Raw genomic sequence first — 18,731 nt, 5'->3', positions numbered from 1 at the left:
GAGTCTATCCACACCATTTCAAATGTTCAATCCTGAAAGCCCTAGTATACTTCCTGGTTTAACAACTACTTCAGAATCAATAAAATAATCAACCTTACATCCCTGTGGGTGAAAAGATAAAAAGACACACAAAAAAGAGATTTTTTTTTAAGTGCTTGGACTGATGAAGTATGCACTGAATGCTCTGTAGAGCAGTGTTAAAGCAAGTTTTGGGCATTATTCAGAGCAGAGTTAAAGGAATCATCACTTAGTAGAATAAATTTACCAACTTTCACAGATGTTTGTGTGAAATTTTTTAAAGTTTTCCAGGTAAGGTTTTAGTTTTACAAAGAAAAAATATGGTTTAAACAATAATAAATGTATTTTTAGACCAGGAAACTCTTCATTCTATTGACATCATCTGCTCCCACATTTAGTATATAGTTTAAACAAAGAAAAGGGAGATTTTTTCTTTCCTGGAAAGTATAAGTTTTGCAATGATAGATTAGGTCAGGCTTCTGAGAAAAACACACTTCTAAAGCTTCTAAGTTATAATTGATTGATTAGCATTCAGTTCATAATTGAACTCGTCTCTACTGGTACCCACCATGCAGCAGGAGCAACATTCTTACAGAAAAAGAATCACATACTGTAAAGAAACCATCACTCCATAGAGGGAGAATTTAGCAGATTATTTGGGGGGAGAGGGGCCACTGGGCCAGGAGATCCAGAAGCAGCAGCCAGAAAAAATAGTGGAGTCCTGCACTCAGGTGATAGCCATTGGGTTGGTGCCATCTCTTCTGGCCATTATCTTGCCCCTCACCAGAATCCTCTTCATTAGGCTTTGCAGGAGAGGTGGGAAGAGTCATTGTTGTATTTGGAGTCAATTATATGACCCTGGCTCCAGACTTCAAAGCTTAAGCCAAACTCCCAGAATGTAACCTCCCTAAGGCAGGGCTTTTTGTCTCCTTTGATCCCTGCTGTGTCCCCACGGCCTATATCAGTGCCTGGCACAGAGTATGTGCTGATCAGTGTTTGTTGAAGTATCACTTGGGATATCTTGGTGCTGAGTTAACAAGCAAATAATCCTATTCCATATTTATAATGTTTCTTATTTCTTCCTACTCTAATTCTCTTTTAAAAATTAAATAATACTATCACTATTAGTAGCTAACATTGAGTTAGCTACTTGTTGAGTGCTATGTGCCAAATACTGCTCTAAGCATTTCACACAAATTAACTCATTTACTTATGCAAATTCAGTAAGTGTTCATAGCTTTTCTCCCATCGCATGTTTCACAATCGAAATTTCACTCACAGAGGTTGCTGCTTTGACAACTAAATGTCCTCTAACTGCAAAGTACTTCAATTTGCCCAACTTCACATTTAGGGCCTAAACCAGCGACCCCAAAACCTGGCAGAGCAGATAGCTCTAGTTCTAGCGACTGTCTTTCTTTATTGTGTCAATATTGAGTGAGCCATAAAAATTCAAAAGAGGATCAAAAGGAATGCCAACCAGAACAGACTTTGTTTGCAAGTACTTAGTTTATATATTTCAGGCTTTCAGTATGTAAAATGTCCATCAGAAAGAATCACACTTGCTACAGGGTAGATTCCAGACCTTTTCATAATTTATGCAAGCATATATGATCTGGTCTCTGCTTTCTAATCAGCCTCATTCCCTGGCATGTCCCGCTCCTGAACACACCATTCTTTTCTTGTTCCCAAGTTCCTTAGCTGTTCTGCTAATTATGCCCTAAGCTGGAGTCCCTGACAGTTTTCCCAGGCCTTAGCATGGTAATGTGCACTTGGTACTCGTAAACCTTTATTAGATAAATGAGAGAATGGATAAAGAAGATTCAGTTCCAGAGAATGGTGAACTTCTTCTACACTTGTCAGCATGAATGCTAGCAACATATTTTACCAGATACAGTGTAATAAATAAAACCTCCTTCACCTCCAACACTGTGGGGTTTTTTTCTTCACAAGAATTCTTCTGAGGCAGCTTTCAATTCCATCTTCCAGACACTCTCTTAACTCTCCAAAGGCTAGGTCAGTTAAAATGTTCAGCATGAAAAGGGTTTGAAAAGAAAAGAAGAAACAACAAATATGTTCTCAAGAATCCTTTGTGAATGCTTTCTCCTTTCTCTGTCACTGCCCAGAGGATCCAGCTTTGTGCTTTTAGAGTAAGCAATGCAGTAGACACTCTGCTTCACACACTCATGTTTGTGTATGACACGGCAAGGGGGGTGGTGAAGGGTACATTTCTTTTTTCCTCCTGCTTCTAAGCATTTAACACCTGATTGCCATATATTTGCAAATACAAGAAATTCCAGAAAGAAACTTTAGTAAACATCGTGAAACATCTGGAATAGTTTCAGCTTAATAACTTACATAAGCCTGGATAAACATTAAATATGGACCCTTAAATGTCAAACTATTTTTCCTACTTGAAACGCATTAATGATTTCTGAATGACAACTTTCAAGAACCAGCTGTTAGTATGTCAAATTTTTTCCAGACTTTTTATTTTCTTCCTTTATCCTAACATTACCTTCTTCACACCACCAAACAGACTGACTTCTGAAGCACAGCCCTGATCATGGCTCTCCCTGGCTGAAAGCTTTTAGTAGAACCTTATTATGATGAAATAATGTAGGCTTATTATGAAATAAGCGCATTTGTGTGATCCTCAAAGGCCTCCAAGGTCAGTTCAACTTATCTTCCCAATATCATATTCCACCTTCCATTTACATGTACTCCATTTTTCCAGATAAATTATTCCCTTTGCTGTTCCTAATTCTGCCTTCTTTCTGTGCCTAGAATGGCTTTCCTCAGAACTGCCTAATCATTTTCTACCTTTCCTTATTGTATGTATTACATGATAGGTTATTTAACAGTCGTGTGTGCGTGCATGAATATGTATCTAATGTCGATAAACTGTTAGCTTTTTGCACAGTTTCTTGTTTATAGCCACCACAATTCAGAACATTACACATAGTAAGTACTCAATAAATGTGCATTGAATAAAAGAGAAAATTATTATATTTTCTAATAATACCACCATTTGAATTAGACATAAAGATTTTTCAGCCTCACACTTATCAACCAAACGTCAGTTGTCTCTCCACCTGTTGCTTGTTATCCACCAGTTAAAGACTGCAGAAACCTTGCTGGACAAAAGAAACCCTTCTGTTTTGGAGAGTAGTGCCATCTTCTGACATTGCATCTTGCTTCTGCTGTTCTTTCAATTTAACCTGGATATTCAAACCCTCAGAAAGGGAAGCATTATTTTCATAATTATATCAATGTAGAGCTACTAAAAACTATGCTTACAGTTTGCAAATGTAGACTCTGGTAATTCACTTTCTGCTCCAGAAACTTCCAAATCATTCCAATTTTAGAAATGGCCTATAGAAAGATTTGGAGATTTAATTGTGGCAATCATTTACTCCTTAAATTCACAGTGATATATTTTCATATTTGAAAGTCAGGATCATTCTAAGAGACTAACAAAGTCATATTCATGAAAATGAGAGGGTACATTGCAGTCTCTTGTATCCCCAGAGAGGCTTAAGTTTTTTACATTCATTTCTAAAATGTGATTCATTATCTTAAAATATATTTACTGAGTTCTCCTCTTAAATAGTGTTAACATGCAACTTTGCATGTTGCTTTTGTGATGGAAACAGAATTCTCTTTCATGAAGATGGTGTATGTGCCATATATGTATGTATGATTGGATTTGGATTGGGAAACTCTTTAAGGAGACCTTTTAGATATGCAAGTATAAATCCAATTCCTCTCTAGAAAGGAAAATTTCTGAGTACTGAAGTACCAAATGTTTTGCACAGTATCTCTTCAGTTTACACATCTGGACTCTGTGTAGGAAAGTCCTAATGGAAAGATCATGAAAGGGAAATTGGTGCCTGCAACTAAGTGGCAATCTGAGGGTTAAGAGAGTTATGGCAGATCCCTGGAGGAATGGTGTGGCATATATATTCTAGAAACTATTCTGTCTACTACCTGATAAAAGAGAGCATGGTGGGATTTCCATGATTCCCTTCCCTAGTCTACATTGTAACTTTTTCTGTTCTCAGTCCTTTGAGTAAAACTTTCTTAAACAGTAAACTTTAAGGAATCATTGGTTGGATGTGTTCTTACACTTAGGAGAGCTCCAATATCCTGGAAGAGTAATATTGACCTGGCAAGCTGTGATGTATATAGAAGCCCAGACAAGCAGCCTGAATTGAAGATGCCAAGTGACATACAGGAAGCATTCATGGAACAAGAAAATGTTCCTAAAACTTACCAAGAAATCTTTGGAGAGGGAAACTTGGTAAAAGACATTATTTCCTGTAAGTAAGGCAAGAGAGGAAAATGCAAACTACTGTTATTTGGGTTTTAAAGAGAGGAATCACACAGAAGGCTAAAGAATTTAAGGATATCAAGTTCTTATAAAAGAGTCAGGCATAAGCAAAATGATTCACAAAGAGTAAGAATTCATTGTCAATAATACTTAATGTAATCATTTAGTGTTTATTGATTATGTGATGTTAATTATGTAATTATTTATTGTGTATTAATAATGTAATTAAAGTAATCATTAATGTTTATTTTCAGCAGTTCCTCATTATTCAGAGAAATTCAGTTTGGCTTTCAGGACTGAACCACAGGTAATTAATGCTGTATCCAGTACGTTCTTTTCACTTCTTGTTTGATAGAAGCAGTAGTACAAAGGAAAGAATACATGATCAGCCAGTAACCCCCAAACCTGATTGCTTTCTTTTCTATTAAAGATGTCTTTGCTTCCTATACTGGAAGAGAAACATCTCTTAATTAACTGTAAAAGAAATAAAAATAGTCAAATAGGAAAAGTGAAAAATAGAAATAGTGAAATATAATTTAGACAATAATGGATTCTATGGAAAACATATACAGATAATTTTATAATTATAACTTTAAAAATCGGAACCCAGGTAAATGGTAAATCATTTTTAATATATAAAAAGTATTTGTGTTTTATTTTTAATTTTTTAAAATTTTTATTGGAGTATAATTGATTTACAATATTTTGTTAGTTTCAGGTGTACAGCAAAATATATCTGTTATACAAATACATATACCCACTATTTTTTAGATTCTTTTCCCATACAGGCCATTACAGAGTATTGAGTAGAGTTCCCTGTGCTATAGCATAGGTCCTTATTAGTTATCTATTTTATATATATGTGTGTATGTGTCAATCCCAATCTTCCAATTTATCCCTCCCCAGCCTCACTCCCTGGTAACCATAAGTTTATTTTCTACATCTGTAACTCTATTTCTGTTTTGTAGATAAGTTCATTTGCAGCCTTATTTTTTTATATTCCACATATCATATTTGTTTTTCTCTGTCTGACTTTCACTCTGTATGACAGTCTCTAGGCCTATCCATGTCCCTACAAATGACCCAATTTCAGTCCATTTTATGGCTGAATAATATTCCATTGTATATATGTACCACATCTTTATCCATTCATCTGTCGATGGACATTTAGATTGCTTCCATGTCTTGGCTATTGTCAATAGTGTTGCAATGAACATTTTCAAATTATGGTTTTCTCCAGATATGCCCAGGAGTGGGATTGTTGGATCATATGGTAGTTCTAGATTTAGTATTTTAAGGAACCTCCATACTGTTCTCCATTAAGGTCGTACCAATTTACATTCCCACCAACTGTGTAGAAGGGTTCTCTTTTCTCCACACCCTCTACAGCGCTCATTGCTTATACATTTTTTTGATGACAGCCATTCTGACCGGTGTGAGGTGATACTTCATTGTAGTTTTGACTTGCATTTCTCTAACAATTAGCCATGTTGAGCATCTTTTCATGAGTTTTTTAACCATCTGTATGTCCTCTTGGAGAAATGTCTATTTAGATCTGCCCATTTTTTAAGTGGGTTGTTTGTTTTTCTGATATAGCTGTTTGTGTATTTTGGAGATTAATTCTTTGTTGGTTGCTTCATTTGCAAATATTTTCTTCCATTCTGAGGGCTTTCTTTTCGTTTTGTTTATGGTTTCCTTTGCTGTTCAAAAGCTTTTAAGTTTAATTAGGTCCCATTTGTTTATTATTGTTTTTATTATCATTACTCTAGGATGTGGATCAAAAAAGATCTTGCTGTGATTTACATCAGAGAGTGTTCTCTCTAAGTTTTCGTCTAAAAGTTTTATAGTATCTGGCCTTACATTTAGGTCTTTAATCCATTTGAGTTTACTTTTGTATATGGTGTTACAAAGTATTCTAATTTCATTTGTTTACATATACCTGTCCAGTTATCTCAGCACCACTTATTGAAGAGACTGTCTTTTCTCCATTGTATATTCTTGCCTCCTTTGTCATAGATTAGGTGACCATAAGTGTGTGGGTTTTTCTCTGTAAATTCTGTCCTGTTCCACTTCTCTATATTTCTGTTTTTGTGCCAATACTATACTCTTTTGATTACTGTAGCTTTGTAGTATAGTCTGAAGTCCAGAAGCCTGATTCCTCCAGCTCCATTTTCTTTCTCAAGATTGCTTTGGCTATCTGTGGTATTCTGTGTTTCCACACAAATTGCAAAATTTTTGTTCTAGTTCTGTGAAAAATGTCATTGGTAATTTGTAGGGATTGCATTGAATCTGTATATTGCCTTGGGTAGTATAGTCATTTTCACAATATTGATTCTTCCAATCCAAGAACATAATATATCTCTCCATCTGTTTGATTTCTTTCATCAGTATCTCATAGTTTTCTGAGTACAGGTATTTTGCCTACTTAGGTAGGTTTATTCCTAGGTTTTTTTTTTTTTTTTTTTGGATGCAATGGTAAATGGATTTGTTTCCTTAATCTCTCTTTCTGATCTGTCACTGCTAGTGTATAGGAATCAAGAGACTTCTGTGCTTTAATTTTGTATTCTGCCACTTTACCAAATTCATTGATCAGCTCTAGTAGTTTTCTGGTATTGTGTTGAGGATTTTCTATGTATAGTATCATGTCACCTGCAAACAGTGACAGTTTTACTTCTTCTTTCCCAATTTGGAGTCCTTTTATTTCTTTTTCTTCTCTGAAAGCTGTGGCTAGGTCTTCCAAAACTATGCCAAATAAAATTGGTGAGAGTGGACATCCTTGTCTTGTTCCTGATCTTAGAGGAAATGCTTTCAGCTTTTCACTATTGAGTATGATGTTAGCTGTAGATATGTTGTATATGGCTTTTATTATGTTGAGGTAGGCTTTCTCAAAAAAAACTCTGGAGAGTTTTTATCATAAATGGATGTTGAACTTTGTCAAAAACTTGTCTGCAAGTATTGAGATGATCATATAGTTTTCATTCTTCAATTTGTTGATGTGATGTATCACACCAATTGATTTGTGTATGTTGAAGAATCCTTGTATCCCTGGGATAAATCCCACTTCATCAGGGTGCATGGTCCTTTTAATGTGTTGTTGGATTTGGTTTGCTAGTATTTTGTTGATGATTGTTGTGTCTATGTTCATCAGTGATATTGGCCTGTAATTTTCTTTTTTTGTGATATCTTTGTTAGGTTTTGGTATCAGGGTGGTGGTGGCCTTGTAGAATGAGCTTAGAAGTGTTCCTACCTCTGCAGTTTTTTGGAAGAGTTTCAGAAGGTTAGGTGTTAGCTCTTCTCTAAATGTTTGATAGATTTTGCCTGTGAAGCCATCTGGTCCTGGACTTTTGTTTGTGGAAAATTTTTAATCACAGTTTCAATTTCAGTACTTGTGATTGGTCTGTTCATATTTTCTATTTATTCCTGGTTCAGTCTTGGAAGGCTGTATCTTTCTAAGAATTTGTCCATTTCTTCTAGGTTGTACATTTTATTAGCATATAGTTGCCTGTAGTAATCTCTTATGATCCTTTGTATTTCTGTGGTGTCTTTTGTAACTTCTCCTTTTTAATCTAATTTTTCATTTATAATCTAATTTTATAGATCTGAATCCTCTCCCTTTTTTTCTTGATGAGTCTGGCTAAAGGTTTATTAATTTTGTATTTCTTTTCAGAGAACCAGCTTTTAGCTTCATTGATCTTTGCTATTGTTTTCTTCATCTCTATTTCATTTATTTCTGCTCTGATCTTTATGATTTCTATCCTTCTACCGACTTCGGGTTTTGTTTGTTCTTCTTTCTTTAGTTGCTTTAGGTGTAAGGATAGGTTGTTTATTTGAGGGTTTTTTTTTTTCTTGAGGTAACATTGTATTGCTATAAACTTCCCTCTTAGAACTGTTTTTGCTGCATCCCACAGGTTTTGGATTGTCATGTTTTTGTTGTCATTTGTCTCTAGGTATTTTTTGATTTCCTCTTTGATTTCTGCAGTGATCCATTGATTATTTAGTAACATATTGTTTAGCTTACATGTGTTTGTGTTTTTTACAGTTTTTTTCCTGTAATTGATTTCTAATCTCATAGCATTCTGGTCAGAAAAGATGCTTGATATGATTTCAATTTTCTTAAATTTACCGAGGCTTGATTTGTGACCCAAGATGTGATCTATCCTGGAGAATGTTCCATGTGCACTTGAGAAGAAAGTGTATTCTGATGCTTTCAGATGGAAGGTCCTATAAATATCAGTTAAATCTGTCTGGTCTAATGTGTGATTTAAGGCTTGTGTTTCCTTAATTTCTGTCTGGATGATCTATCCATTGGTGTAAATGGGGTGTTAAAGTCCTCCACTATTATTGTGTTACTCACGATTTCCCCTTTTATAGCTGTTAGCATTTGCCTTATGTTTTGAGGTGCTCCTATATTGGGTGTATATACGTTTACAACTGTTATGTCTTCTTGGATTGATCCCTTGATCATTATGTAGTGTCCTTCCTTGTCTCTTGTAACATTCTTTATTTAAAGGTCCATTTTGTCTCATATGAATATTGCTACTCCAGCTTTCTTTTGATTTCCATGGACTATCTTTTTCTATCCCCTCACTGTCAGTCTCTATGTGTACCTAAGTGTGAAGTGGGTCACTTGTAGACAGCATATATATACGTCTTGTCTTTATATCCATTCAGCCAGTTTGTGTCTTTTGGTTTCAGCATTTAATCCATTTACATTGAAGGTAATTATTGATATGTGTGTTCTGATTGCAATTTTCTTAATTATTTTGCATTTGATTTTGTAGGTCTTTTTCTTCTGTTGTGTTTCCTGCCTAGAGAAGTTTATTTAACATTTGTTGTAGAGCTGGTTTGATGGTGCTGAATGCTCTTAGCTTTTGATTTCTGCATCAAATCTGAATGAGAGCCTTGCTAGGTAGAGTATTCTTGGTTGTAGGTTTTTCCCTTTCATAACTATAAATATATCATGCAGTCCTCCCTTCTGGCCTGCAGAGTTTCTGCTGAAAGATCAGCTGATAATCTTATGAGGATTTTCTTGTATGTTATTTGTTGCTTTTACCTTGCTGCTTTTAATATTTTTTTCTTTGTATTTAATTTCTGTTAGTTTGATTAATGTGTCTCAGTGTGTTTCTCCTTGAGTTTATCCTGTATGGGACTCTCTGTGTTTCCTGAACTTGGGTGAATATTTCTTTTCCCATGTTAGGGAAGTTTTCACCTATAATCTCTTCAAATATTTTCTCAGAACATTTCTCTTTCTCTTCTTCGTGGACCCCTATAATTCGAATATTGGTGCATTTAATGTTGTCCCAGAGGTCTCTGAGACTGTCCCCATTTCTTTTCATTCTTTTTTCTTTATTCTATTCCACTCCAGTGATTTCCACCATTCTATCTTCCAGCTCACTTATCTGTTCTTCTGCCTCAGATATTCTGCTGTTGATTCCTTCTAGTGCATTTTTCATTTCATTTATTATATTGTTCATCACTGTTTGTTTGTTCTTCAGTTCTTCTAGGTCCTTGTTAAACATTTTTGTATCTTCTCGATCCATGCCTCCATTCTATTGCTGGTACCTTGGATCATGTTTCCTATCATTACTCTGAATTATTTTTCAGGTAGATTGCCTATCTCCTCTTTATTTAGTTGGTCTCTTAGGTTTTTACCTTGCTCCTTCATGTGCAACATATTCCTCTGTCATCTCATTTTGTCTAACTTACTGTATTTGTGGTGTCCTTTCTTCTGGCTGTGGGGTCGTAGTTCCTCTTGCTTCTGGTATGTGCCCCTGGTGGATGAGGTTGGTCTAGGGATTTGTGTAGGCTTCCTTGTGGGAGAGGCTGGTGCCTGTGCTCTGGTGGGGGGAGCTGGGTCTTGTCCTTTTGGTGGCAGGGCCATGTCAAGTGGTGTGTTATGGGGTATCTGTGAGCTTAATATGACTTTAGGCAGCCTGTCTGCTGATGAGTGGGGCTGAGTTCTTGTCTTAGTGGTTGTTTGGCCTGAGATATCCAGCACTGGAACTTGCAGGCTGTTGGTTAGAACCAGGTCTTGGTGCCAAGATGGGGACCTCTGGGACAGCTCACCCTGATTAATATTCCCTGGGGCCAGAAATTCTCTGGCAGTCCAGTAGCCAGGACTCTACAGTCCCACCACAGGGGCTCAGGTTTGACTCCCAGTTGGGGAACCAAGACCCCAAAGGTCATGCAGCATGGCCAAAAAATGGAGGGGAGAAAAGGAAACAAACATATGAACAAAAACCAAGACAAACAATAGAAACAAAACTAAAACAAAAAACAAAAGCAGAAATAAAAACAAGAAACAAGAAAACAACCAAACCAAAAAAAAAAAAAAACCAAAACCAAAACAATCAAAACAAAACTAACAAAAACAGCAAAGCAAACAAAAAGTAAGCACATGAAAACAACTAAAAAACAGAAAAAAGAGAAAGAACAAAACAAAAATCAAAAAAGCCAAAAAAGACAACAAAAACAAACAAAAAATTTAAAAAAATTAAAATAGAAAAATTAAAAATAAATTTAAAAATTAAGAAAATAATTAAATAAAAAAAATTAAAACAAAACAAAAAATTCATTGAGGGCCTCCACAATCGGTGTCCTTGTCCCCACAGTGAGCCACAGCTAACCTCCACCTCCCCAGGAGGCCCTTCAAGACCTCTAGGTAGGTGTCTGGACTTGCTGTGGGCACTGTGGCGTCAGCTAAGACTCTGACCTGGCCCAACTCCTGTTTGTACTTGCCCCCAAAGTTCACAGCTGCTAAAGCTAGACTGGTCTCAGTTGTGGGAGCACTCGTTGTCCATTCAGATGTTCCGTAGGTGTTGGATATACCAGGCTGATCTCAGGGGTTTAATCCATGGCTTGTGCAGCTGAACAAGAGATTTCAGTTCCTCTTCCTTAGTTGTACAGCCCCTGGGGCTCAGCTTTGGTTTTGGCCCCACCTCTGAATGTGGACCACCCTCAGGCATCTGCTCCCTGCCCAGGCAAGAAGGGGCAAAGGCAGTGACTGACTGGAGCATGCTTGCTCATTTATGTGGGAGGTGCAAGAGGTGGCAACTGACTGGGGCACGCATGCTTGCTCAGGCAGGAGAGGGATAAGGTGGCCATGACTGGGGCATGCACTTGCTCCTGTGGGATCCCCCTCTAGTGCCCACAGAGGCAAGGGCTGACAGGAAGAGGCAACAGACTGGGGTGCAAATGCTCACTCAAGCGTGAGGGGGACAAGGTGGCAACAACTGGGGCACGCACACTTGCTCTGTTGGGAGTCCCTCCCAGTGCCCACGGAGGCAGGAGCTAGCATGTAGGGAGAAAAGCCACAATGGCGGCCCCGCCCCTTGCACACCACTCAACAATGACACCTCACTTCCAAGGCAGTCTGCGATTCATCCAGGAGCATTCTCAGCTGCAGAGCTTCTCACTCCTACCCCCTCAGGCTGACTCCATGAGCCAACAGCAGTCCTCTCCCTGGGTCTACTCTCTTAACCCCATACTTCAGCACCCAGCCCCCACCAGCACTGGTGGACTCCTGTCTCAGGCTGGGGCATGCAGAGCTATGGCACAGATAATCCATGCAAGTCTCACTCTGTCTTGCCTGCCACAGAACAGCCACTGCACTTTCTTCCAATAGCCCCTGAGGCCCCCTCTATTTCAGTATATTTCGCCACTGGTGAGGGGGCCTCCCTGGGTACAGTAACCTCTCCTCTCCTTCAGCTCCCCCCAGGGTTGCAGGTCCCATCCCTTTTCCTTTTTTCTTTTTCTTCCCTTTTTCTCTTTCATCCTACCTGGTTATGCAGGGATCTTTTCTTGTCCTTTTAGGTTTCTGAGATCCTCTGCTAGTGTTCAGCAGGTCCTCTGTGCAAATTGTTCCACTTGTAGATGTATTCTTGATGTACTTATGGGGAGAAGTGAGCCTCAGGCCCTCCTATTCCACCATCTTGACCTCGACTCTTTATTTTCATTTTTAAGCAATTAAATACTTATATTTTCACTAATTTTATTGAGAATTCATAACTCTGATATTTCTCTGACATCTTGAGTTTAGCTAGTTTTAAATTAATATTCTATTTTGGGGGAGCACATTTTTACCTGCCACTCCTGTGGAAGACAAAAGAAAAAGGTGGTAAAGAATTAATCTTTTATCTTTTAGTTTGATGTTATTCATTTGTTGTTTTTTACTGATATTCTAGGTAAAAATAAATATTGAAATAGCATCCTGTGCACTCTCCACTGGTATTTTTACCATCTCTGAGCATCCTGGCACACAAAAAGAATTCTCTTTTTTTCACACATCAAAAAGCTTTCTTCATGTGAAACACCTGTCATTCTGAATTTTTATTGTCTATGTAGTAGATGTGCATTGTTTTTATCTGTGCAGCTTTTCCTCCTTATTCTGTAATAGAATTCCTCTTTCCTTTGGGGAACACATTCTATGTGGTTATGTGAGTCTGGTCACCCCCCTGAAACATGGAGAAGGGAATATGATCCAGGACTGGCCAAAGTTCTCCATCTTCCTGGACCTTGTGACTGGTTCAGGAATAAGAATGCAAGACTCAAGCCAGACCAAGAAGAATCTCCTCTGAAACTTTTCTTCTGGAGCTATCAGAAAAGACCTATCCTGTTGGGGTTGATAGGCTGGTGGGATATCAGGTGGGGTTATGGTGAGCCATCTGACCTACAATGTAGCCACTGGCTGCTACTCTGAGTGAGTTGGGAAGTCACTGGTCAGAAATGTACCTGACCTTACATTTGTGAAAATGGCATTCTAGCTGCTGTCTAGTAAATAAACTGAATACTGAAACAAGTGTAGAAATAGAAAGACTAGTTAATAGCTTATTGCTATAATGCAAACAAGATTGGACAGTGGTGATAATGGTAGAATTGGTGATAAGTAGTGAGATTCTAGATGTATTTTGAACAAAGACCAAGTAGGATTAGTTAATAGGTTGAATATTGTGAAAAAGAAAGGAAATAGTAATGTTTTGTCTTGAGAAATGAAAGAATGAAATTGCTATTTACTGAGATAGAGTGGCTTGAAGCGGGTTGGGGGTATGGGGCAGAGATGTGGAAAATTAGTATTTGGTTTGGACATGTTAAGTTTAAGATATCTATTAGACAGTCAAGTGGACATGTCAAGTAGACAGTTGGGTATATGAGATTGGAGTTCAGCAGAGACACCTGGGTTCAATGTATAACTTTGAAATTTACAACATGTTGAAAGCTTTGAGTTTGCCTGAGATCACCTAAGGAGTAATGAAAGACATCTGAGAGCTATGTCATGGAGCCCTCCAATTTAGAGTTAGGAGAGATAGGTAAGAACCAGCAAAGTAGATTGTGAAGGAATAGCTAATAAGGAAGAGAGAGGCAGGAGAGACAAACTGAGAGAGGAGGTGGGGGAGAGACAAAGGGAGAGACACAGAGGGAGAGACAGAGAATGAGAAGGAGACAGATATTCCAGACAGCAAGTGAAGAAAATGAGAATGCAGAAATGTTCAATCCTATTAAATATTACATAAGAACAGAGAATTGACCATTGTACTTGGCAATGAACAGGTCATTGGAAACCCTGACAAGAGTTGATTCAGTGAATTAAAAGCCTGATTGTCCTGGATTCAGAAAAAGATTAGAAGAGAATAACAGAGGCAGCAAATATAGACAACATTTTTTAAAAGTTTTACTGGAAAGGGGAGAGGGAAAGGGACAGTAGCAAGAGAGGTATAGATTAGAGATATAGCTTATTGGTATAATGTTGCAAAAGATTTATTAAAAGTGAAAAATTGATGATGCCATAGAGAGGAGACAGCAGCTGAATTAATTTATTTGAATTGGCATGAAAGGTTGGGATCTAGTGATCAAATATAGGGATTGACCTTAGTTAGATAAGATGGTGTATATTTCATCCATAGTGATGGGGCAAAGGCAAATTACCAGTAGGTTTGTAGGGATGGTACTGGAAGCATATGGAATTTCCCCATCTGGTTTCTTCTATTTTCTGTGGAGGAGGAAAGGTCATCAGTTGAGATTAGAAAGGGACAAGGAGGTACTTGGTGGTTGGAGGAGAAAAATGAAGGCATAAAACAGTCATCTTTGGCAGTGGAAAAGTGAATGTACTAAAGGAAAACATGGTAGAGTTGCTGGGTGACATGGAGGGCCCCACTGGAGAATGAAAGTCAGAATAATGGAAGGAAAAGGGGACAAGAGTGTGCAAGGGAATGCTAAAGTCAATATATTCTAGAACAGTCATCAGGTTCATATTGTTCACAGAGTCCCAACTTTAATGAGGCCCCCAGAGATTTTAGCATGAATGCAGAAAAAAGGAAATCATCTAAGATCCTGGACCCTGATTCCAAAGTGGTTTTTTGGGGGGAGACAGTGTGGCCCAAACCAGAAAACAGAGCAGGATATAAAATAAAAATGGGTCAAGAGGGAAATCCAGATAAATAGTCAAGGTGGAATCAATGATGGGAGGATGCAAAAGACAAAGCAGGGATTAGAGAGATCAGATTAAAGAAAAAGGATGTGGAATGGGAAGACAGGTTAGTAACTTAGAGCTTGTAAGGGAGAACAACTTGGCATAGGAAACAAAATCAAAGAGAAAGAGAGTAGTATAGAAAATGATTGAAATCCTGGGATGAAAATCCAGTCACATCTTGTCCAGGAATCCAGAGGTTAATTACAAAGGAGAGTGTTTCTCCACAATGACATTCTTCCCTCTCAGAAGCTACATTATTCTGTATCTTAAAAGGAGATCACTATCCCTAACTCAGAAAACAGCAGCCATCCCAGAAGGATTTCTCCATCAGTACATTCTAACAGTTTGACAGTCAAGTCTCCTTGGATTGCCTCCGCTGGTTCCCACACTGTGGATTCCACAGTTAAAATTCCCTGTACGTGGTCTGGAGCCAAAAACAGGTCCCTTTGGAGATTCAAGATCTGAATGGAAAATGAGCATCTCTAGGACACAAATGTCCTTCACTGAGCAATGATCAGTCATTTAAATGCATAAAGATTAATCTTTATGATTTCTAAAGGATGAATTATGAGAGCATGGAAAATGAATGAGATTAACAGTCAAAATGAATTTGAATCCTGGCTTTGGTTTACTTTAGTTAATTTTTCATGGGTCTCAGTTTCTTCATCTATATAAATGGGATAATAATATTTATCTAGAAAATTATTTTGAGAATTGTATCTGGTGACATATTTGAAAACACAGGGCCTAAAGCAAGTAAGTCCTTGGAAAATGGTTTATTTTCTTTGCTATCCTCTTTTTTTTTTTAAATATCTTTATTGGAGTATAATTGCTTTACAATGGTGTGTTAGTTTCTGCTTTATAACAAAGTGAATCAGTTATACATATACATATGTTCCCATATCTCTTCTCTCTTGCATCTCCCTCCCTCCCACACTCCCTATCCCACCCCTCTAGGTGGTCACAAAGCCTGGAGCTGATCTCCCTGTGCTATGCGGCTGCTTCCCACTAGCTCTCTATTTTATGTTTGGTAGTGTATATATGTCCATGCCACTCTCTCACTTTGTCACAACTTACCTTCCCCTTCCCCATATCCTCAAGTCCATTCTCTAGTAGGTCTGTGTCTTTATTCCCATCTTGCCCCTAGGTTCTTCATGACCTTATTTTTTTTTTTTCTTAGATTCCATATATATGTGTTAACATACAGTATTTGTTTTTCTCTTTCTGACTTACTTCACTCTGTATAACAGACTCTAGGTCCATCCACCTCACTACAAATAACTCAATTTCGTTTCTTTTTATGGTTGAGTTATATTCCATTGTATATATGTGCCACATCTTCTTTATGCATTCATCTGTTGATGGACACTTAGGTTGCTTCCATGTCCTGGCTATTGTAAATAGAGGTGCAATGAACATTTTGGTACATGACTCTTTTTGAATTATGGTTTTCTCAGGGTATATGCCCAGTAGTGGGATTGCTGGGTCATATGGTAGTTCTATTTTTAGTTTTTTAAGGAACTGGACAGGTACATATAAAAGTATGAAATTAGCACACTCCCTAACACCATACACAAAAATAAACTATATTTTAAAGAATATTTTCTTTAAATATATTGTTTTTTCTATCCCCCATCTGTCATTAGAAAGTGTGATAAAGGTCTAAATTCATTTACTTACAAGAAACATAAGTCTGCTATTTGTCACAGAATCTTGTTGCTTAAATTCTGACTTACAATTTGAAATTTCTTAATTAAATTTATTTCATAGTATCTCTGCCCCTGAAATTTAGCATGACTTCCCAGAAAGTTCCCCATTGACCTTGCTTTTGTGAATGATATTTTGGGGTAGGTAAAGTGAGAATGCACTCCCTACAATATATCAGCCACTTTCTTTTGAGGTAACAGAAGCTTTTTTGAGTAGGTATGGTTATTATATTTTTGTATATTGCTTTATAAATGTAAGATCTTAGGTATATCAAAATATCTCAAGGCTGGAAAAAAATAGCTGTCTTTAAGCAACTACCCTGAAAGTAAATTCAAGTCTCCTCTTCTTCAAATCTACATGACACATTTTACTTTTGCTTGGATAAAATATTCTTGGACATTTAACAGCCACATCATCTTTCCCATCTGCCTTGCTTTCCATCATCTCAGAAACATCACGAGGGTGTGATATTACCTCTAGAAGCAGGGCAATTAATGGCCCTTGTTGTTGATTCCTGTCAAATTCTCTTTGTTGAAAATCTCTCAATAGTTTGCATTTAGCTTTATTTAAATAATTTTATTCAAAGTTACAGGCCATTTCAGACCTAATGAAGGTGCCTTTTTTGTGAAACAAAGTATTCTAGGCTATTCTTGCCTTCTTCAGGGCATGAGTGAAATACAACTTTGCACTTTCACAGGCATTGTTAAGAAATGATTCGTTGGTATTTTACAGAAAAATGCAAAAAAATTTTAGACATAAAATATAGCATTGCCTTAAATCATCATCTTATTAAAATTATTATTTTTAAATGATTTTTCTACAAAGAGTTGATTTTTATAACCATTTTGCTAAAGCATGGTAATTTTGAAAATATAAGGAAATAGACATGGGGGAAGGGGACATGGGGGATTGTTACTCAATGGGTGTGTTTCAGTTATGCAAGATGGATAACCTCTAGAGATCTGTGATAAACATGGTATTGTGTACTTTAAAATATGTTGAAGGACTTCCCTGGTGTCACAGTGGTTTAAGAATCTGCCTGCCAATGCAGGGGACACAGGTTCAAACCCTGGTTCAGGAAGATCCTACATGCTGCAGAGCAACTAAGCCCGTGCACCACAACTACTGAATCTTGTGTGCCTAGAGCCCATGCTCAACAACAAGAGAAGCCACCACAATGAGAAGCCCATGCACCGCAATGAAGAATAGCCCCAGCTTACTGCAACTAGTAAAAGCCCACATGCAGTAGCGAGGAACCAATGCAGCCAAAAGTAAATAAATAAATAAAAAATTTAAAACTAAATAAAAATAAAATTGAAAAAGTAAAAATAATAAAATAAAATATGTTGAGGAAAAATCTTACGTTGTGTTCCTAACACACACACACACAAACAGAAGTAAATTTTTGAAGATGATGGAGATGTTTAGCATCTTCATTGTGGTGATGGTATCATCAGTGTGTGCATATGTCCAAACTCATCAAAATGTATATGTTAAATATGTGCAATTTTTGCATATCAATTTAAAAAAGAAAATAGACAAAAACTCAAATAGCTGTACTCAGTTTTATGTGAAACCATCCCCTATTCAAATAAACTATGAAGTAATACAAGGGAAAATAAAATACATCAAATAGCAGTAAATAAGCTTTTATAACATAGTTCTAAAAATGTAATCTAAAAAAGGTAATCTAAACTATTTTGGAGGAAAAGAAATTAACCTTTGGTTTAGGGAACAATGCTTTAATATCAAATCAGAATTAACAATAGAAAATATGAGATCCATATCTACAGAATCTCAAAACAAAGTGGGCAGAGACACTGCAATCTTCCTAAATGTCTCCATTCAGGGGGCTCTGTTGTTGAAGGCAAGAAAAGGGTGATTAGGAAAATAAGGGAATAAAATTCCAGAGGAAAATTTCTCTTACTTTCTTTTATTACAAACAAAGATGGGAATGGTCTATAAACAAGTGATGGTATGTCATTCTGAGAGTACAGACCTGCTTATTCATGCAAACTGCCCTCCTATAGAAACCATATGGCTGGCTTTAGATTTTAACCATGTACAAGACACATTAGCACTGTCCAGGTGTAATCTTTGATGCCAGACTTTTTAAGAAGTTCATCCTTAGCTCCTCTCTGAAGTTTAAATTAACCAGTCATTCTTAGAATAATTAAAATACATTTAAATAGATTAAAATATGTTCTCTAC

The sequence above is a fragment of the Delphinus delphis genome, chromosome 11 (assembly GCF_949987515.2).
Source record: "Delphinus delphis chromosome 11, mDelDel1.2, whole genome shotgun sequence".
In the NCBI taxonomy this organism is placed as follows: domain Eukaryota; kingdom Metazoa; phylum Chordata; class Mammalia; order Artiodactyla; family Delphinidae; genus Delphinus; species Delphinus delphis.
The sequence above is the reverse complement of the archived record's forward strand: the minus strand, read 5'-3'. Positions refer to the sequence as shown.